The sequence below is a fragment of the Humulus lupulus genome, chromosome 6, assembly GCF_963169125.1.
Source record: "Humulus lupulus chromosome 6, drHumLupu1.1, whole genome shotgun sequence".
NCBI classification, from domain to species: Eukaryota; Viridiplantae; Streptophyta; class Magnoliopsida; order Rosales; family Cannabaceae; genus Humulus; species Humulus lupulus.
This window is the reverse complement of record NC_084798.1, coordinates 108,512,725-108,518,050: the sequence shown is the minus strand read 5'-3', so window position 1 is coordinate 108,518,050 and position 5,326 is coordinate 108,512,725.

Sequence of the window (5,326 nt, the reverse complement as noted above, 5' to 3'; positions counted from 1 at the left end):
AAATAAATTAATACCCTAAACTATGAAAATATTTAAAATGGTATTTTAATATAACCATGAGTGTTCATTTTAATAGATATGAATGTTCTTTATTTCAATTAAGAAAAATATTGAATTTAATTCACTTGTAATTTTTAAATAAATAAAATCATGGGTGAAAGTTTAGTTAAATATTTATAAAAAAATAATTATAGGATTTTCACATATGGATTTATTCTACTTAAAATTAAGTCTTAAAATAATATAAAAAAAATGTATTTTTCCACACCTAAAATTTTTATTTTTCTCACATTAAGTTTGTAAATTTGTTAATTTGATTATAATGTGATTTTCTAAGGAAACAAGCTAAATTGTAAGTATTTTTACATAATTTTTAGTCCTTATTATGTTATGGAATTTAAAAGTAAATAATGGAAATATTATATTTTAAAATGGTTAAATAAATTATTTTATAAAATAAAAATAATGCTTTGGAGGTTTAATCAACTTAAAGATTTTAAAGAGATAAATAATTGTAATCAAAGCATGCTACTAATTCATTATTTTTCAAAACGATAGAAATAAGTGCGTAGGAATTATCGTTTTTAACGCCGCTTTTTAACAACGTTCTCATGTATGCATGTCGCATGCAATTTCACATTTACGTTAAAAAATGTGTCTAATATTCAACTATATGATTTTTATTGAAAAACCATGCATGTAACATAGGTATAAGTTGCATTATTCTTTTGGTGATTTTATGTGCATTTATCTATTTTGGGAATGATGAGTAGTTTTCACCATGTGTGCATGGCCCATGCACATATGGGATTTATAAGTGGGCACAATAGAGTCTTATGTGATGCTGAAGGATGTTATTTGGTTATGGTATAGGGTCGTTGTGAAGTTTGTCAGTTGTGCTTTGCTTGGACCTGAGGTAAGGAAGTTAGATGGAAATTTTGATTGTTTATACTGTGAATGGTAAGGTTGGCTTGTGTGAATAAGAATGTTATGAATGATGATGCTTTTGCGATATGAATTGTGAAATGTTATTTTGTGTTGATATGACTGGATTGTATGTTATGAAATGGTTGTTAGCGTGATGAACGCGACTCAACAAAATGGGGGTTACTAAGGATGTAAAGACGTAACTCGAGTTACTAAGGATAAGAAGACGTAACTCATAGGCGGACGCGCCAAAGTTATTCAAGGACCAGAGACCCTGTTTACCTCAAGATATGATATAGACAAGTTATCAGGCCATGTTCACAAGGATATGATGTTTATGATATGATGTTTATGATATGATGTTATGTTTATGATGACTATGTATATCATGTTGTGTTATGATGATTATGTGTATGATGATAATGGTTACAATAATGATGTTTATGATGTATGACGATGTATGAATATGACTATGTTTTGTTGTGTTTTACTTGTGTGTTATTTGTACTTCCTTATTGGGCTTTTAGCTCACCCCCTTTCTTTCCCTTCCAGGTAGCAAATAGGTTTTTTCTTTGGCAAGCGTGGTGATGTAGGGAGTTCTATCGTCGGGGTGTGTATGGCGTGGGGGCATGCTATGGACGAGAAATGTTCAATTAAACGTAATTTTCTACAGAATAATGTTATATTTATTTTTAACTTTCAGAACTCATTAGTGGGACTTGAACTTTAATTATTTTTAAAACGTTGCATGAAAACTATTATTTTTCTTTTAAACTATTGGGCCTAACTTGCATGTTTTAGCAAGGCTCCATTGGGACTTTTTATAATAAGTGGCTTTTCTTTTGTAAACTTATGTGCATGCAAATGTTTTACACAATATTAGACTAGGGCGTTTTACAACAATATTCTCAAAGATCGATCTTTGAACTGGTTACCAGCAGCTGAGGTTCAAAGACGAGGATATTCCGAAGATGACCTTTCACACAAGATATGGTTATTATGAGGTTTTGGTCATGTCGTTTAGACTCTCCAATGCCCCGACAAATTTTATGGATTTGATGAACAGGGTGTTCAAGGACTACCTCGACAAGTTTGTGATTGTCTTCATCGATGACATCCTAGTCTATTATCAAACAGAGGCAGAACATGAGAAGCATATCTGATTGGTACTTTAGAAGTTGAGGAGCACAAGTTGTATGCTAAGTTCAAGAAGTGTGAGTTCTGGTTACCTCAGTGACCTTCCTCGATCACATTGTTAGCAGAGATGAAATTAAAATTAATCCGGCTAAGATTGAGGCAGTGAGAGATTGGCCATGGCCCAGGAGTGCCTCAGAGATCAGGAGTTTCCTTGGATTGGAAGGATACTACCGACGCTTTATAGAAGGGTTCTCAAGGATTGCTACACCACTAACAGAGTTGACACACAAGAATCAGAAGTTTGTATGGTCAGAAAGATGTGAGAACAACTTCCACGAGTTGAAACGATGATTGATTAGAGTGTTGGGGTTTTATGCCCTAATTAAAGCCCAATTTCTTTGTAATCTCATTTTATTATCAATAAAAGAATAGAAATCATTTTTTGACTTGGTCAATCACTTTGCTCACATGTTTTATTTTCATGATTATTTGTTTAATATAGATTTCTATTAAATAACGAGCATATAGTTAATCATATTCATAGTGACGTAATCACAGTGGAATATAAATATGATTATATGTTCAAATACAAATATCTATATTGCTTATAGAGCGTTCTATGAATTCAAGAGTACAATTCCGAGCCTTTAGTTGAGTCACGAGGAATTAATAAGTTAGTAAATTTATTTGTTAGATTTATGATAATTTATTGGAGCTTAATTTCATAGGCCCATGGTCCCCACTATACCTTGGATAAAATTATCTAGATAATCTCAATTAATTGATTTAATTATCAATTAGAATTATCAAAGTTGACCAGGTCAAAATCAGATATTTTCACAGAGTTATGTAATTTAGAGAAGAAAAGAGAAATTAGGGCAGATTTATTAATTAAGATAAATTGGTATCTAAATTAATAAATAATTTTAAATCAAGGTTCAAATTATTAATAAATAATTTTATAAAGGATTTAAATAATTATTCAATTAATTAATCAATAGAAAATAATCCAGGCCTTGATTTTAAGTCCAATGGGCTTATAATTAAATGAGAAATTTCACCGGCCTAAAGCCCATGAGAATTTCGACCTAGGGCTGATAATTGGCTATTATTTTATTAATTTTTTATTAAAATAAATGGCCTAATGGAGTCTATAAAAGGATTGCTAACTGAGAGTTGAAAACACTTGTTTATGAGAAGATCAGAAGATCTAGTAGGTTTTAGATTCTCTCTATAGCATAAGTCCTTTTCTAAGCCTCAATATTATTTTCTCTTCTTCTCTCTGTATCTATCTCATGTGTTGAGAATTGCCCACCCTAGTCTAGGTGATTCTAAGGATACTTTGGAAGGTTGTGAATAAAATTGAAGAACGGTTCAGTTTCTTAGTTATACTTTGCGATAGAAAGGATACAATGGTTAGAGAAACTGAAGGAATGACTCAATCATTTCGCTGCACAATAATGTAAGTGTTCTCATCATTATCTCTGTATGAATTCAATTTTAGAAACATGTTCTAGGTTATCTTATATTTATATGTTTAATATATGATTTACATGAAAATAAACATGATCCTGTATGAGTTTTCCCAACATACAACTCTAGTACTGAGTCTCCCATCTTATTAGGAGAAGTTTATGGTTTACTGTGATGCTTCAAGGTACGGGTTAGGCTATGTTCTTATGCAGATAGGGAAGGTGATTGCTTATGCATCACGGAAGTTGAAATAATATGAACAACGATACCCTATGCATGATTTGGAGTTAGCAGCAGTGGTCATGGCATTGAAGGTATGGAGACACTACCTTTATGGGGAGAAGTTTGAGATACACACTAACCACAAGAGCTTAAAGTATTTCTTTACCCAAAAGGATCTAGAAATGAGACAAAGGTGTTGGCTGGTGTTGGTGAAAGATTATGATTGTGAGATTCTTTACCACCTAGGGAAATCCAATGTGGTGGTAGATGCCTTGAGTCGGAGAGGTACGGGACATATATTCAGTTTGAAGCAGATATCGAAAGAGTTGGCAGAAGATATGACTAGAGCAGGGATAAAGTTGGTGGTGGGTCAGTTAGCCAACGACACCTTGCAGTCTACTCTTTTTGGAGAGGATAAAGGAGGGTCAGTTGAGTGATCCTCAGTTGATGAGGCATAGAGGGGACGTCCTAGCTGGAGTGGCTAAGGACTATACTATTTTAGAAATGGGTTTGTTGAGGTACAAGGAGCGGATTTGTATTCCAAAGGGCTCTTCTATCAGTCGAGAGATTCTAGATGAATCTCACACTACACCGTATTCTTTGCATCTGGGCACTACAAAGATCTGGATCTGAAAACCTTATGTTGGTGGCCGGGGATGAAGAAAGATGTGACTGAATATGTGGCTAAGTGCTTGACGTGTCATCAAGTCAAGGCTAAACACCAGAGACCAACAGGGTTACTTGCCCAGGACCGTGCGTCAGCATGATTAAGTATGGGTGATTGTGGATCAATATACCAAATCAGCCCACTTCTTGCCAGTAAGGATGAACTTTACAGGGAATCAGTATGCTGGACTTTATGTGAAAGAGATAGTACGCCTCCATTGGGCTCCTAGGTCTATTGTGTCAGATTGGGACCCCATATTCACTTCCAAGTTTTGGGGAAGTCTGCAGAAGGCTATGGGGACCCAATTGAAATTCAGTACATCTTACCATCCTCAGATAGATGGTCAATCGGAAAGGACGATTCAAATACTAGAAGACATGCTTCGGGCATGCGTTTTGGACTTTGAAGGGTCCTTGAATAAGTATTTGTCACTGATAGAATTTTCCTACAATAACATCTATTAATCGACCATTGGGGTGGCTCCTTATGATATGTTGTATTGTAGGAAGTGTAGGTCGCTCATTCATTGGGACGAGATGGGTGAAAGGAAATACTTGGGTCCTAAAGCATCTCAGAGGACCAATGTGGCCATAGAAAAGATTAGAACTTGGATGCTCGCGTCATAGAGTAGATAGAAAAGTTATTCAGATTCGACGCATAGAGACGTGGAGTTCCAAGTGGGAGACTATGTCTTTCTTAGAGTTTCACCGTTGAAAGGGGTGAAAAGGTTTGGGAAGAAGGGCAAGCTGAGCTCTAGATTTGTAGGATCTTTTCAGATCCTGGAAAGGACTGGTCAGGTAGCCTATAGGTTGGCTTTACCTCCAGCTTTGTCAGGAGTTCATAATGTGTTTCACATATCGATGCTCCGGAGGTATTTATCAGATGCAACTCATGTATTGA